Raw genomic sequence first — 18444 nt, 5'->3', positions numbered from 1 at the left:
ATGATCGCTATCGGAAATCCTAGTTATCAATTCACCGTTGTGACCTTTGTTCCTCTAAGTATCTACCCTGACATCTGTAGGTCATGTAAGCCATAAAATAAGAGATATGGACGACTAATCACTGTTCTCACGCTGATTTGGATTCAGTGCTATATCCATATCTTGTATCTATAACTGGCTAACCAGAGTGGACAGCAAGGGGCCAAGGCCTACGGTGCTGATGCACTTGAATAAGCCACGAAACAACATCCCAATTTAATTAATATCACAAACAAAACAACTAAGTATAGCTGATCATGTCTTTAATGAAATTCATGTTATAATTATGACTTGTTTCACACTAGACTTAAACCTCTCTGTATTATTGTAGTGTTACATTTTCCAGCCATCTGATAATGACACCACATACTGGCCTAATGATATCATAAACAGTGCAATTTAATGCAGCTATTAATACGAAGGGAGCTTTTTTCAGCCCGTCTTATTAATTACACACTAATGAAATCTGACAGAGATCCTCCTGGGGTGGACAGCAGCGCATTATTACCACTGCCTTTCACATTTCAAGGTGGTAAACACAAGCTAATATAATACAGTAAAACATTCCCCTGATCTATCTCTCTCTCCATAGTTGCCATTTTGTCTTTTCTGCATGACTACCCATGTAAGGTATTATTTTTTTTTGTCTTCCTCACAGGCTAGGACAAGGTCAATTTCATTTTCTGTCTAATCTTTGGCTCTTCCCCCACGCCGATTATGAGATGAGCTCGGGTAGATACATAACTTGAGGCTCATACCACAGAGAACAGCTCAATTACCGTCAGAAAAGCAGATATGAACTGTTGATCTAAGAGAAGTCATACAAAAGTAATTAAGATAGTATTTTTGTTCACTCAGGTATAGTCCCTGATCTGTAATTTTAATTACGTTACAAACAGAGCAAGACTGGTGTTAATAACTTCCCACTTGTGATAGAACAAAATGTCTATATCAGGAAATGATTGCACCATTATCATTTTATGCTTTTTCTTGCACAGATATAATAACAGCTAAATATTCCCACTGCTATCATCTTATCATTACGCTTATAAAGAGTGTTGCAGCTTAACACAGTTTTACTGGTCAGTATCTTATTTTCCACTGCAGGGGGAGGGGGAGGAAGTGAGAGGAACATTCTGTTAATTGGACATCGAGTGAGGCTAACAATAAGCTATGCATGGTGAGATTTGCCTTGGAGAGCTGGGGTAAGGATTTGGAAGAAGAGGAGTTATAATTGGCCGTAAGATGAGGAGCTCAAGCCAGCTGTACACGTTCAAACTGTGACATTGGACTCTTATTCCCCTCTTCTCCGTGAAAATGAGCTCAAGATTCGGAGCCTCAGGAGACATAATACATGTCACAGCCTACAATAATGGTTAATTTGAAATCATGTAGCTCCCCTCTCTCTTGCCGTCTCCCTCGTCTCCCCTTTTCTATTTCACTTCCTCTCTTTCTCTCTCCTTCTCTTTCCTCGCCCTCCCCCTCAAATAACCCATTCATCCTAAAAATGGTTTTCATCGTTTTTTTGCCTCCACCCCCAGCCCACCCCCGTACGCCATTAGTCCCATCCCTCCATGCTCTAACGACCAAATGCATTTCCTAGATTTTCTCTATAGCAACCCTTATTATCCTGGAGCTAATGTTTTAAATTCAATTGCAACAATCCATATCCAGGCCAATTTACTGTCTCCTTTTTAAAAGCGGCCCTCCCAACGCAAGCTTTAGAGAGTGCGTCTGTGGAGCGAAGATAAAAGCGGCTGGCTCACCATATATACAAGCATCCCGTCCCAAAACAACACCGCGTTTCTTGGTAATATATTCACACAGAATGTCTTGACAATACACCACCACCTCCTCCACATTTATAAAACACTAAAGCAAATGGGCTCAAAACATGCATGCACATCCTGGAGCATATACATTCATAAATGTGCTCTCAGACACACACACCCCCACACACACTCTCACATGACCTGCACTGCTCTCTTTCCAGCTGTAGGCAAACTGCAGCAGTGGCTATTAATGTTTCACAACATAGTGTATCTGTGTCTCTGTCTTTTTTTTTTTTTTTTTTTTTTTTTTTCAAGGGCACACTGCCAGAGGGAAAGCGTGGGAGGGGTTTTGGTGGAGGGGTTGGGTGTTCAGACACAGACAATATTTCCCCCATCTCTCGTGCCTCAATGCTTCACTGCTCGCCAGACTCAATCACATGTGCGGTGTGCTTTCATGAATTAATAACGGGCACTTTGGAGGCCTGGCAGGAACATGGTGACCACACGCTGATGGAAGTTTAATGAGCAGCACGGGGACCGCACCGCCATGGCATTGGCGGGTCTCTCAACGCACTAGGCCATGTCCCCGGCCCTCCCCGCAGAGCCACAGTGTTTGGGCTCTCATTACCTAGATAAATATATCTGCCCTCTGGATCAGCCCACAGGCCCTGCTTCCTCCTCCTCCCCCCCCAAGAGATGCTATCATGGCCCTGATTACACTGTCATGCCCTTGGGACAATGGCTGGGCTGGAATCACAAGAATACAAACATCAGTCTCAATTCACTCCTCTGCTAAATATCTGGCCTTAGCACAGCAGCAAGCTCAGTCGCAGCATGACACAGGTTCAGGATTGTCTAGGCAGAGATCACTACGAGCTGTGACTGGAGTAAGGTTCAATGGTGTTTCCAATAGGCAATTATCTCAATCGGATCACATTTGGATTCAGGCAGTAGCACAGGGTAATTACGGAGGTCAGTAGCTAAGAGTGTACCCCCTCCCTCCTCCTCTTTCCAAAAGTCTATCTCCCTCTCTTTCCTCTTCGCTCTCCAGGCTCTCTGGGGACTGCCCACTGATGAGACTCTGAGATGCAACACGCTCATTGATTTAAGACCCGCCACAGGCATTGATTTGAAATGGCTGAGGTACCAGGGCGCAGAGCACCCTGCTCCGTCTTAATGACTAGATCAAATGCATCACACCTCCTCAACTGGCCGGGTCCAATACTGACTGCATTCCACACCAACTACAATCACACAACTAATTCCCTTTTAGACTCTCGAATGCAATGTCAGTGAGGCTACTACAAGAAAACAGCTTAAAACCAGCAGTGAAAGATAATTAAGTACCAAACAACATTTTGAAGTACTTGTACTTGAGTATTTCCTGCTACTACTACTACTACTACAGTGGAGTATTGTACACTTATGTTACGTTCTATATCTTTTCCATTACATTTCAGAGGGAATTGTTGCACTTCAGGGCTATGATGAAGGAATATTTTCATTACTGACTAAAATCTAAATCGTTGCAGATTAATTTTCTGCCAATCAACTATTTGATTCATTGACTTATTATTTCAGTTACCTAGAAATTTAAAATTACACATACAAAAACACGCGGTTACTTTAAAAAATATGATACATTATTATAGAATAAACTACCAAACACAAGGCCATGTTAAAGGGGAACTCTTGATTTAAAAGGGACAGAAACATTGCAGCAGAGCTTCTTACTTGCCAAACTTAATGCCTGTATTACCCACAAAGCAATTCAACCACTGTCAGTTCGGTAGGATATTTGGGTGTGTGTTATGCTAGTAGTGGCTAATTTAGTCTGGTAAGGTCACTGCACACATTCATAATTTATTTCATTTTCAGTCCTCAGCACCAACACTGACTCAGGTCAGGTCAGATTTGCTAGTAAATTTACAGTTAATTCATCTTTAGTTAATACTTAATAATATGTTTTACTGTTAACAAACAATGAAATGCTTTTTAACCTCATATAGCCATCTATATAATGTTTATAGATGAACTACACAGTATTTATTAACCATTTAAAAAGTATCATGAACATTGGTTGCAACTTTATGAAAAAAAGCTGCTTTCTAAATGGTTTAAAAATAATGTAATTGTTTGTTAACAGTGAAATAACTATTAACTTAGGTTTAATTGACTATAGATTTGCCACTTAAAGTATCAATGATGGTTATTATACAGTGTTACCCTTTGTTCACATATGCTGTAGTACTCAGTATCTGTAAAGAGACTTTGAAGTGTAAAACTTGGGTAGTTCCCCTCTTAAATGTTGCTCTTAACAAATCAATAACATAAAATAATGTAAACACTGGCAGGAGTATTTCTTCATCATGAGAATTTCTGACACTTAAATACATATTGCTAACAATACTTACATACTTAATTATTATTTTGAATGTCGGACTTTTACATGTATTGAGTATTTTTACACTGTGATATTACTACTTTTGCTTATGTAAAGCAATGTAAAACATCTGAATACGTCTTCCACCACGGTTCAAAACAGGTCACGCACAATGCACATTAATATATCATAGTGGTCTGTAGGTGCAATTGGTATTCACAGAGTAACTGATGGCTTTAGAGGCAGATGTAATATGCACTTGTAATGAAATGGAAAGGCCTCCTTGAATTCCCCGGTGTGGAGGGGTCTCTTCGTTTTCTTGCCTCTTGCACCTCTTGCTCTCATGTTTATATAACAGTATAGTCTCAATCATTCTCTCCAGCTGGTTGAAGGTTACCAGGGGCAAGAGGGGTAACAAATGGGCTCTGCGCACCATCTGAGAGCTAGCAGGCTGAAGGCTGGATAATGGCCTGTCATAATGGACAATATAGGCAGAACCCTCCTGAGACCAGGAAACCAAAGAACAAGTAGGCTGAATTATTCATGGTTACCATGGCGGCCCGCACAGCTGCATTACATTAGGCTCTTCATTAGCCGTGCCGTATTCTACAAAAAGCTTGAAACTAAAATATGACCAATATTTCCCATTGAGGGAAGACATTATCATAAGCTCTCGTGGGGGTTTATTCCTGCTTAAATGTGCCTGAGTGCTGACCTTCCTCACCACAGTAATAATGTGGTGGGGATTAAAATGTGATTCCATCCACGACAAGAGCTTCTCATGCTTATTCTAATGATGGGTGCACTGTGACAGCTTGGGCTCGTCTGACACTGCAGTCATTTCCCACTAATAAGACACTTAACACAGGGCCTCTCGCTCTTCTCCTCTCTCTGAATACTGAGCTAGACACAAGTAGGAAGAAAACTGCACTCTGGGTTATATTTGCTTTCAACTACATGTACAAATCCGTCTGTCACTCACATTACATTTAGAGAGAGGTATAACACTTTCTATATTATAAGAGGTTGCATGCTTTCTGTATGCATATACACAGAGCGAATAATTTGGAGTTTTTGTCATCATTTTCAGAAGGAATGAGTTTAGAAGAATTTGCAAGTGAGATTAGGCAGTGTATATTCAATCCCACGCAGGAATTTATGCCAACATTAGTTTGTGACTATAGAAATTTCAGAGCTTCTCAGCCAAATTCTTGAACTGTGCTTTGTTGTTGTCTCATTAAAATCTGGAGCGTCATCTCTGCCCTTATTTATATAAATTCTGCTCTGCTATTAAAGTGGCAACCTTCAGGGCTGTGACAACAGTTTAAGTGACAACTGGACTGCTCTTGTAGCGAGCAAACACAGCAGCATTACCAATGTACCTCATTCAAAAAATACATTTTCATGCAAATACAGCACCACTGCCTCAGGACACAAGCTCTCCTCCCAGAATGATGAAGAAAATAGAGCAAGGAATTTATGTAATTTAGTAACTCTTCTTTCAACAGATACAGACATTTCTCTCCATTGGTTCATTAAGCTTGAGTTATGCCCATGGCCACATAATTAAGTAACAACTTTAAACACAGCTTTTCACTTGTATGTTAATGAATTGTCGATATGAAATGCAAAACTCACGAAAAGGTGACAAAATCACAGGCGCTTTTTCAATTAAGTCCTCCAAAACCGTCATGATAATAGAATCTTTGAAATAATTCAGATGCCACAAGTTTTTGTTGTAGAAAACAGACAACTGGTGTAGATTACCTAATGATACACCAGTTGAAAACAGACTTATGGGCTCTCAAATCAAATCAAATCCATCTATCTATATATATATATATATCAAACAAGACTGTGAGTCAACAGCTTTGCTAGCAGCTATATGAAAATCTTCTTAGGCACAGTGTTGCTTTTGAGGCAAAAGCTAACGTCACCAGGCTAATATGCTCATAATGAAAAATCTGATTAAGAACTGCGGGGCACATCAGGATAGTGACTTATCAATCACAAGTTAGTCGAGGCCTAAAGCATACTAGGGGTTGACTGATATTCTAACCCTAAAGCATACCCTGCTACATCCTCTATTTAACTCTAAATGGGACCGTAATTTACTAAATAAACATCATTCTGTATTAAAGAAGACTTGAAAATAGTGATTAATACCATAAACTTCTTAGGAGACTGTTTACTGAGGAAATAAATCAAGTGAGAAGTAGGATCTTTTTTCCATAAGCTTAAATACAATTACATTTCTTTTGAAACCAGTGGAGTTGTCCCCTGCTGGTCATTAGAAAGAATGCAGGTTTAAGACACTACCATTCACATTTAATACAGTCAGTGTGGCAATCCATTTCACTCACAGCCACAAACATCAACCTCAGGGTAAAGCTAGAGGGGATAGTTAGAGGATCACTAAAGTCATTAAGATCGCTCCTCTAGACACAGTGGACACCTGTACAAAATGTTATGGCAATCCATCCAGTCGTTGTTAAGATTTTTCAGTCTGAGCCAAAGTGGTGGACCAACTGGCCAGCTGACTGACAGGACATTCCCATCCCTAGAGCGATGCTGCTAGCATGGCTAAAAAAGGCCTCTTCACAGAATTTATATTGGAAAACGGTGCCATGCTTTAAAGGTCCAGTGTGTAGAATTTAGGGGATCTATTGGCAGAAATGGAATATAATAGGGATTCACAATTAATCGAGCTAGGTATCGCTAGGTGCAATATCTAAATGATAAATGCAATCTTCATGATTTGAATTGTTTTTTTTGTTTTTATATTTGCGAATGATTATTTTGATGCAAAAATGATCATTCCCCCTAATCCTAAATCATATCGCAATATGATATGATATTCACAATTATGTTTTCATTTGTGCACAATCACCTGAAACTAAGAATTGTTGGCTTTTTGTCATCGTAGAGTGAGTCTTTCATATATACAGAGGGAGCAAGCCCACCATGTTTTACACTGGTCCTGTAAAGACATGTATATATTAACATAAAAACATACCTACAATATAGTTAAGTAAAGCTGAACAAAATTACCTTAGACTTTGATTTGATAACATAAGTCATACATCCTGCAACTTCAATAAAGCACACACTGCTGTATTGATTGTTTCATAAACTAAGGATTTGTTTAAGTGAAATTGTGTGAGCAGCCTGCACCTCCCAGCTGTTGAAACCAGACAGAGATGAAAGCAGTAGCACGTCAGCAGTGCTGCTATTTCAGTCATCGACCGTTGCACACACAGTCCATCATTTATTCATAGGGGGCAGTCTGTCAGAACAGGATGGCTCATGTTGGCCACTGTACCTCCAAACCTGCAGCTCAAGACCAGCGAATAGCCGGGGAGATGGTTTAAGGGTCATGATACCTTGACAGTAAAAACTGACCTGTCAGGTGGCTCTCAATTATCAGAAGCATCTCGTTTTACAGCTGAAAAAGAAAACCCTGAATTAATCTAAGCAGCTGGCGAGATATAATGACAGCAAGACCGGGGCAATTAGTCATCTCACGTACGACTTAATTCCATAAATGGGACCCAGACACATGCTGACACACATGTACTTACTCATTCAGGCTCGCACAGATGCCACACATGCTACATGCAGCCAGTTATGCATGCATGACCTTTCATACATAAACAAAGCACACACACACACACAGACGCAGAAACCCATCCACCCATTCCATCACACACATTAATCCGTACACACAAACACACACTCACACAGTAAAGGATCCATTTTCAGGGGGAGCAAAATGATTAGCACTGCTGAAACATGAGCGGTTATTAAAAAGTCAATACATTGTCATTATAAGTGAAGACTGTTCCCTCAGAGTGAAGATATTGATCCATTCATGTGCTTACTGGTCATCGACCCGGCCAGTAATTTGCTCCCAAACAGATTTGAGATATGAGGTTTCTATTCCATGATGGCCTGTATCTCTGTTACACCTAGGGCTGAGGCTTCTACACTGAAATGGTTTCAGGGATTCAATAGGATTTAAATATGTCCATGGAGGCAAGGAAGGGCATGTTTTTATTCCCTGTAATTGTTTACTATCTCACCGCAATTTCTATTTAATAGACTGAGTCATCCTGGGACTTTAAATCATATCATTTGACACTCATAAGTAAAGTGAGTTTGCCCTCTTTTCATAGAATTTACAATTTACTTATTTATAAATTATCTTTATATAACTATTACACATCTATAACTACAAATCCATGACAACTGGGCAAACTTCCATCTGCAGATGAAAATCATATGATATGACTGAACGTCAGAGCAGCTCCTGGCACAATTTTCTCAACTGGTGTTTTCAAGCTCAAAAGCAAACTATGATCCTCAGTATTTACCCGTTAGTTTTTTAAGCTTGCATTTCATTATTTCTACCTTTCTTTCAACTGGTTATATGTTTTAATTACTGGTAATCAAAAAGAGGCAAACTAATGTAAGTATTAGCTTTCATCTCCTATGTCTAAAGCATCTCAATCAGTATGTTTGGAAAACTAAAGCTTAATACGTACCACTACTACTACCACCACTCACCTTGTTCACACAGTATGTACTGTCTAGGTATCAACATGGTAGTAAATTACTTGCTTCAACATTTTGGGAAATAGGCTAAATATTATGCTTGAACCAGTTGGTGATTAGCTTAGCTGAGCATTAAGACAGGCCTGGAAACACTTATTCTGTCCAAAGTAGAGCAGCAGGATGTGTTCAGAAAATAAATATCATATTGTCATTATTTCGACCGTATTATGATCGTAATAAGATAAATCATTATTGGATATGATCATTTTGCATTTTCACTGATAAAACATACACAAAACAATTAGGTTATTGTTTGAGTGGTATTATTGATTATTTACACATGTGCTTATGCAGTTACATCAAAATGTCTGCCGTGGAAAACATTTCAAATTTAGTTTCAACAAGTGGTTCGTGAGTTTTAATCAATGTTTTGCAATGTTTCCAGTGGAGAAAAATAGCATGCAGCTGGGTAGGCATATACTGTATAGTACCAGCCTATATGTTTTTTAATATGCAACAATTTTGTTTGGTGTTGCTTTGCTTTATACTAAAATGATGTTCACTTATACATCACTTAGGTAAAGACTACTCTCATGAAACTGTTACTAGAACAATCGACAGTTAAGTATGTTTTTTTCCACAGAAAAGCTAAGCGTACTTTTTGAGAAAACAAGGCTTTTGTTCAACAGTTGTGCTGTCACTCAAAACTCAACATAAGAGTAAAAAGCTCCTGAGCCATTTGATCACAGAAACCCCCTACAAATCAAAGCAAACCGATTATCTGTGGACTTCCACCTCCTGTGCTTTTACTCAGCCTGTGTGACAGGACTGTTTGTCTTCGAAACAATGCATTATTTAATTGGATATTATTCAAAGGTAATTCAAATGCAGACCTAGTCATAAGAGAGACCTTGAAGATTTATGTTTGCTTAATCCTTTGAATTTGTGTATGCTATGTGATTCAGCAATGCACTGGAGCAAAACCCAATCATTTGAAAAGAAAAAAATGCCCTCTTTAATATTCATAATCCCTTTTGAACTGTAAACTCCATCTGTAGTTTAAAGTGATGACTCGTTCAAAGCATAATCTTAATCCTTTTTTACGCAGCTTAGTTCTGAAACCAAAGGGAACTGGGGGAAATTGAAAGCTGCCATCAATGCAATAAACCAGAATCAAATACAAGCAGAAGGGCACAATCTAATTCTCATACAAGGTCACTAATGCTGTTCATCTGTGTCCCTCACTGCTAAGCGATGCATTGTTGCACAAGACGAGAAAAAGAATCCAGGATCTCCACGTTAGAAAACTAGATTCTGTGGGGTTGTGAATAATGTAAGAATCCATAAGTCACAACCTAAAAGTTTACCGCAGCAGGTCATTACATTTTCAGTTTCCCTTAGTTTGGGTTTTCCTCAGACGCTCCTGGCTTTATTGTGTTCACAGTTCTATGCTGCATCTTTGTGAAGTGATTTTCGCACTAAGGAAATCGTAAGAGTAACCATGATTTGAGTCAAATACCTGGGCTGAAAGAGACAAAAAGACTTGTGTTAAGGATTTCTGTAAATTAATTAAAAAGGTGAAATACACCCAAAACAGTCTCGCCATTCAGGCCAGGAATTACATTCATATTGGCAGATCATGCATCTAATGATTAACATCCAATGCCAACATTTACAGCAATACAGGAAGTAGTGTGCCCTAAATGTAGCAAGAAGTGTGGCGGTTACATTTTGTCACAGTTACCATAAGCACAACCTTTCCGTGACCTTAACCAAGTGTTTCTGCTGCCTACTGTAACTGTAATAATATTTTATGAGCCATGACCGTGATCCTTCCCTAAACTTAACCACATATTATAGTGCAGATGAGCAAATTTTAGCAACACTGGCTCTGGACCATTGAACTTAATCCATGTTTATGTAAAAAGTGTCCAATATTTAAGTTTTGCTCCATTTGGGATGAAATCAATAATAAGTCTGTTTGCGATCACACCCCCGACCTGACCATCAAACCATTCCTATAAACTCTGGCCATCCAGCACCGCCGAACTCTGTTTTCTGTTAATGGTTTAATGCTTCAATCAAACAATTACTGCGCACTAAATGAGTAATTTGTGTGCATGTAAATGTGCAATTAACACGAGTGTTCCCTGCATGATAACTGGCTGTTCCAAAGCTGGGGTTAACAACAGTCATACAAACTATTATCGTAGATAACCTGCAGACAATAGGATATCAGTCCCTCAGGATCAGGAAGCATGCAGGTTTGATCATCGAGACGGTTCCTATGTCTCTTGAAGGAGAGAGAGAGTTCGCAGCTGAGGACACACTATCTTAAACTCCTCCAACAGAGGTGTCAGGTTTTACTAACTGGATTATGAGTGAAAATCAAAGCCATCAGACAGATTAGCCTGCATCAAGACAAGGTCTGACCTGTCAGTACTGCTCATATAAGACAGATTCAAAGTGATTTACTGGCCACATCAATGCAAATACAAAATAAATAAACAGACTTTCTGAAGGTTAAGTATCAAATCTTTGGCCCTCTACAGATGCAGTGTCTGGTGTATCCTGATAGTACATCTAGATCTCACTAAGGCAGATTGCAGTTCACCCTACGCATTAAGAACGTGTCTCGAATGACCACTTGAATGACAAATTTGCTGCTGAACATGCAAATAACCAGTCACACAGTTTCTTTTCCACAGACAAGAGCCAACACTTGACATCAGAGGTCTTGAGTTACAGCTTATTGCAGGGCTGCTGTACAGGATCACATTATATATAGTAGCTACATATACTGTATGTACTGTATGTAGGTGATTTTGTTGCTGTTAATCTGTGTCTGACACCTGACTACAGTGGTGGCAGCATATCCAGATCTCTTACTTCATTAGAAGTAGCAATACTTGAACTGGCAAAGGACAACCTTTATGCTTATGCATATTATTCTGAAGTAAAATAAATTATTTCGAAGTGTAATGCCTGTAGAAAAATGATACCAATAAGTAACAAAACCTGTCTACTACTTATTACAACCAAGTGTTAACCAAGCTCCTTCAGCAACAGACTGCTTCACCCTCGGTGTAAAAAGTCATTCATTCCAACTGCTGTCAGACTGTTCAACAACAATAACCCTTAATGTAGCACCATAAGCACCTACTTATCTTGCACTACTTACCACCTCTACCTCCGCCATCTTGTGCAATTCCCTTTTGCAATAATACCTTTTTTATTTTTTACATATTTATATTCATATTTTTCTTCCTCTTATTTAAATCCTTTTTAGTATTTTTAAGTCTACTTGTTTAATGTCCCTTGTACTTATTGTATGTCTGTCTACCTGCTCGTGTACTTATTGTATGTCTGTCTACCTGCTTCTGTCACAAGTGAATTTCCCCGATGTGGGATGAATAAAAGTCTAAAGTCTAAAGTGTTTTATTATGCCTTTTTCATGGTCTGGAGATTGAGGTTTTCTAGGTCAGATTGGGATTCCTAGGGTTGTTTATTGCGTTGGACAATAGACAGGCTGCTAACGGTAGCCACATTGCTAACGCTGTCTTTGCAACACCAACCCCAGCAGCAATACCACAGGGAAACGTAACCTTTACTTTAAAATATTAGCATCCCAATATACTTAAAGCATATAAATGGCCCATCTCAGAATCCTATATGCAATATTACTAATTTGAATTACCTTACATACTTCTGGGTATCTTAACCTATAGTAATACATTATATTTTCTTTATTGATTTATATTTGTATTTTAAATCTTAAAAATGACTACTGTAGTAACTAAAGCAGCAATACAATACAACTAAAGCTAAAGCTAACTTAAACAACCTCACTAGAACCTCTATAATGTAGTGAAGCAGAAGTAGAAAGTAGAACAATAAACAATAACTACGTTTCCACACCTCATGTTACTTACTTGAACTGCACTCTGAATGTCTGCAGAGGCCTAAACATATTGTTGTCCGCGTCTGTGTCTTTTTTCACTTAGCTTTATGCAATGATGAATGGAGCAGTGGGAGTTATGGATGGGTTAATTAGCAGCGAGAGCTCATCTCATTAGACAGTGAATGCCATCGGTGCTGAGTCTAGCATGCTGTCAGAGCTCTGATGACACATTCCTCCACAGACCTGCTTCAGCAGCTCTCCATGTGTATCGGTCTGTTTATAGACAGTGACCAGCTCATCACTGAGACACATCATTACATCGCCTGTCTGTACACAACGCCACACTACTCTACACCTATACTTACAGCATGACTTGATGTGTAATTTGTGATGATGAATATTCATATATTTCTGAGGGATATGTTTTATTAACATACTTTAACAGTGATTTTGCTGAGTAACTGCCTCAGCAGGATTATGGCTGATGTTTCTCTTTCTTGTGAACATACCCAAAAGCCTTTTGAAAGGTAACCAAAATGCATAAATAATACGTATTGAGCGGGAACAAAAAATAGAAAAAGGTAAAGAAAATGAGCAAACAGATGTAGAATAAATACAGTTTTAAGGCCCTTTTGGTTCAATAAAAAGTAGCTGAAAATGTGATGGGTTTTTTTCAAAATTCACCAACACTATGAAGTGTCCTGGATTTTTTAAGATCAGATTTCTATGTGATCTAGAAAATTTTCTTCATTAAAATATCTACTTTTGTTTAGAGAATTTGCAGAGGAGGTGTCTCTACACTGTACATGTGCTGTATATTGAAAAATAATAAACAAAATAAGGGTAATGTGAATGTGATACAGACACATTTTGGAATATCCTTAATACAGATTATATGAATCATATCTTCTGTCTCAAACAAATTAATCCCCACAAACATTCTTTCCAGCAAAGCTTTCAAGATTTCCATCTCATTATGTTTACTATATTATATGCTTCCAGTAACATTGTGAGCATGTTTCCCACCATTTTACAATCCGTAGTTTCTCTCCGTATCATTATCATTATCATTATAGGTGCAACAATTCTTGATATTTTACATTAACAATTTTTAAAAATAGACTCATCAAAAGATATAGGTTTACATGCGTTATAATAAATTAAAATAGCAAACTTAAATTTCTTGCTCAGTCAGTGACTCCAGCACTGAGTCTAATGGTCGCACGTATTTTCACCTCAACCGTCTGTTCAGTCTGACAACTTTATTTCCACAGATAGATTCCTGCATAAATGGTCTGATATCAGATGCAAAGTGTCTCCAATTTAGAATCTAATTAAGTTTGATCTAACCAAGTCATGGAGCAGGTGTGAATCCCTCTCCTACCACACTGTCTCCTTATCTGTGACATGGGAAGCTATCCAGCATCGAGCCACAGTCACATTTCCATAGCACCTTGCTTACCATTTACACATTTTAATAATTTAATGATTCTGGCAATTGGACATTAAATTTCTTATTTTCTCATCAGGAAAACCACAGGAGCTTTCTCCATGTTGGTCAAACACAGATCATTTGACAAATCATCCCCTGTAGCAAGCTTAATGTCTCGTGCATATTCATAGCTTTTTCACATTTCCAATCAAAGTGGCTGGCAGGTCTCTGGTGTGAGCTGTGCCTCTCACTCCTCTATGAATCATTCATGCTGTTTAGCTCACAGTTGTTTGGGTGCATCTGGCTCGGAGAGGTATGGGGTTGGCCAAATGGAGAGGCCACATGGCGGCTCCAGATGTTTTGCTTTTGTATATGCACAGCTCATCAAAAACAACAAGCGCTGCCACCCTAGAGTCTCTGCCATCTGGGAGACACCAGACAACAGCTTCTCATGCTCCCCGGTGAATTATTGGAGGGCTCTTTTAGAAAAGATAGGAGTTATTTTCAGGCAACCCCCTAATGCCACATTCAGCTATGAAGACTGGAGCACCTAGTCTACTGCTATTAAATTTGGGCAGCAGGCTGCTAATTTGAAGACAGTTATTGAGCTGGAGGGCCATGATTCAAAAAGCATCCGCCCAGCTGAAGCGTCCTTCAGCAAATTGCGGACAGCTCGGGAAGATGTTTTGTAGCTGCTATGTGTCTGACCTTCCTGTGTAAAATTGTGTGAAGCAACTTGACTTCTTTCTGAAGGGATCAATACAAAAAACGATTAACGATGCTGTTCCAACACTACTTGTCTTTGAGTTTTTATTGCATCTCAGCATCAATCAAAGTAATGAGAGAACAGTTAAAGAACTGAAGTTCACTTTTCCACTCAAAGTTTTTGAATATCTGTCAGGTAACATTATTATGAGTGCTGTGTGCTGTGTTTCTCTGCAGGCTCTTTGTGTCCAGCCCCCTGTGCGCATCACACCCATCCCCAGATCCCTGCCACTCTCAGTAAAATCATTATTTAGTCCTTTTGTAAGCAAGCAGTGTCCCAGATCACAAATTAATCTTTCATATGTTTCCAAGATCTAGCCTTCTGTAATCCCATCTGTATGAGACACAACAAAGCACAGCCAGAGAGCGCCCATGAATTATTCATTCATTTCTCATGAAAGGCTTTCGTTATGTCTGTCATGTTTCACTCTTGCAAGGAAAATCCATTGATCCTTGCCTTTTCTCTGACAACAAGAACAAACAAGCGACATCACATAGCTGTACGTTTTCTCACACTCCGACAAAGAGATCTGACAAAAAATGCACCGGCTATAAAGCAATGTATAATATGCATATGTGCATAATGTGTACACACATTACAAATGCTCACTCACACACACTGTGCGCACACCACATTAAACACATCTCCATGCTCTTAACTAATAGCTGCAAGTGCAACCTCGGGGAAAATGTTTGAACTAGAACACAGCGAGGCACAGTGGATTAAGTCACTCGTGCCTTGCCAGTAATCATTTATCTCCAGTAGTATTATAATATAATGGGCATGTCTTCTTTTTTGACAAGTTGCCTTCATAATTCAGTGCAACAGAATAGAGAAAACAGCATTGTTAACAAGAAAAGGCTTTAAATCACAAGCACGGAGTACATTTCCTGTAAAATATTAATGTGGAAAGTGTGTTTGTGTACAAGGAACAAAGGGCAGAGTGTTGTACATCAATGGGCTGACAGTGCTGCAGGCTTCACAGACCGGGCTCTGCTTACTCCAGCTATGGCACACTGTGTATGTATAGGGGGTTGGTGCATGGGGGAAAAGAGAGAGGGTCATTTATAATATATAGGCCTGCTGGAGCGTGAGGTGTTGGGTCTGCTTAGGTTAGTGTGCATAGCTCTGTGTGGCTGCTCCTCACCTCGCTCTGAGCACTTGCCTTATTTACTTTAAAAGCTTTCCTCTGGAGCCTTGTTTGGAAACTTGGGGGGGCTGGATGGATAAGACAGATCCAATTGACTAATACCTCCATTTTTACCATGATCAGCCTATTGCCTTACAAGATTGGGAGCAGGCACAACTCTCCCTTTGAAAGTCACATAGCCTTGTAAGTCTACATTAGTGTCTTGTTACCTGGAATGTAATGAGGTTAGTCGGGCGGTTGTCTGCGGGGTGCTGCAGTAATGCTCTTGGCTCTCAGGTCGGAGGCATCTGACTGGATCCTATTAAGAACAACACAGTGGCTTTATCTCCATTCACAGTGATGAAAAACTGAACATCAGACACATTAAAAAGCACTGTATATTAACTGTGCACCTGTAGCTTGTTCTATTCTCGTCACTCATGCTTATTTCATAGTACGCTGCAGCTCTGATATGACAAGTAGCTTGTGCTGATTGTGTGTACTTGACTATGTAGATTATACAGCAGCTTGCAGGATAAGAGTGCTGTTGTTGGCCCAGGCTGCCTCCTCCCTGCCTGTCAGCGCCAAGCGGAGATGAGCTTGTGGCCCGTTCTGTCTGCTGTTAATCCTGCCTGTTCTGCTTTGTCAAAGCTGCTGTTTGAACAATGGAGCTGTCTTCTTGTCTGCTAATTTAGGAACAAACATTTGCCTGCGTAGCAAACAAGCTCTCCCAGGAAGTGCTATTAATAGGATAATTAAGCAGACGGTAATGAGCAGGATTACTGCTAATTATGACAAGATTTGTTTTGGCATTTGCCTGAGAGGCAGCGGAGTGTTAAAGTCTGCACAGGAGTTCATCACTGCACCGAGCGAGCAGGCACCTGAGTAAACAGACTGGGACTCACTGGGGGTATGGGTGTGCTACATGCACACACTGTGCATGTGTGTGTGTTTGTGCGTGGATAGGTGGGTGGGAGGGGAGGGGGGGGTAAACAGAGGAAAGATAATAGCAAAAGCACAACAATGCCAGAGGTACTGCCAGGCCAGGCTATCAGTTTGAAACAAGGTCAATCCAACCTGCCACAATATGACTTTATGGCTGTAAGGGGCTGCCAGCTGACCCTGTACACAGCATCTATATCCTGCAGCTATTAAAGCATCACAATTTCCCAGTCCAATGCTGGGTTGTTAAATACTGGAATTACTAAATATGATACACACCTTGAAAAATATCAATATTCGATACCACGGGGGAAAACGCGCATTAAATTTGAGATGAATATAATGTGGTTATAACATGACAATGAGGCTTGTAGCAGAGAACAACAGAAAGATTGAATTAAACATTAAATATTGCACTTTTTTAGAAACAATTGTTTTTTTCTCTGTAGATTAGGCCTTTAAAAATCATGTGTGTGATAACACAGACCAGTGTATCGATACTAAGGAAACTGAGTATTGAAACCATTTCAAATATCTACAAATTGATAGATTGTTCCCAATTTTTCAATAATTTCAATAATTTCAACACTAGTCCAACACGACTCCCAACCATAAATCCAAAACCCAAAGATATTCCATTTACAATGTTATAAAACAGAGAAAAGAGGCATGTTTCCAAGTGGTATTATTGTTGGCACTGCTGTTCCAAAGACAACCGCATTGCTTTTCATTTTGGGAAGTAGCAACTACCAACAAAACAGGTCCAAACATAAGTTTATTCATTCATTCAGCCTATACTGGAGACAGTCAGCCTTCATTTTCCCAGGAGATTTGGTGCCCAGACAGACAAAATAGCACAGTGAAAGTGGGGTTTATAGGGAAGCAATCGAAGCACCGATAGTGTAATATTTCTATTACACTGTGCTATCAACAATTACTTCATATTAAGAAGTCAAAGCAAAACACCTGTCTATTTCCATTACTTAGTTTGAATGTGATATTAGATATATTGGCTTAGGTATTGTCTTGTCCATATCATATCACCCAGCCCTACTAACAGTCAGAGGATGTAAGCATATTTTAAAGCTTTATTGTAATTGATCACGGAAATCCTCTAACCACATTCAGATAAGGCCTGGTAATATATAACAATTATGACATTTGATTGATAAGTATATGCAAAACTAATAGACTTAGGATACAACTCATTAGACACACCTGTGGAACATCTGTTTTTTTCCTCATCTATCAGGACAAAATGGATGCTACTGATTAAAATGGCTGCAATTTATTAAAAATAATCTCTACTGTGTACATTTCTGGTGTGTTTCTCATATGGAGTCCCTTTAAGTTTTCATCACATTATCACTGACTTCTCAAATCTCCTACATTTAAGTACTAGGTGTATATTGTATGTGACTTGCATTCATTAAGTACTGGCTGTATAAACATTTTGTTGGGTGAGGCTTTTTTTCTCTTCAGAATAAAATATCTCATTTGCAGGTGACAGGAGAATGCGATGCGAG

At 39.3% G+C, this 18444-nt stretch overlaps 1 protein-coding gene across 1 annotated transcript in view; it reads right to left on the bottom strand.

The window, feature by feature from the left end:
* ddb2 (damage-specific DNA binding protein 2) overlaps positions 1 to 18444 on the bottom strand; it is a 75404-nt gene that overhangs the window by 46962 nt on the left and 9998 nt on the right. Inside the window, exon 2 of the mRNA XM_084363358.1 lies at positions 16207 to 16295. The gene's annotated coding sequence lies outside the window, so the exon portion shown is untranslated. The remainder of the gene's footprint in view (positions 1 to 16206; positions 16296 to 18444) is intronic.

Source organism: Pagrus pagrus (assembly GCF_965226575.1).
Source record: "Pagrus pagrus genome assembly, chromosome: 10".
In the NCBI taxonomy this organism is placed as follows: Eukaryota; Metazoa; Chordata; class Actinopteri; order Spariformes; family Sparidae; genus Pagrus; species Pagrus pagrus.
The sequence above is the reverse complement of the archived record's forward strand: the minus strand, read 5'-3'. Positions and strand labels throughout refer to the sequence as shown.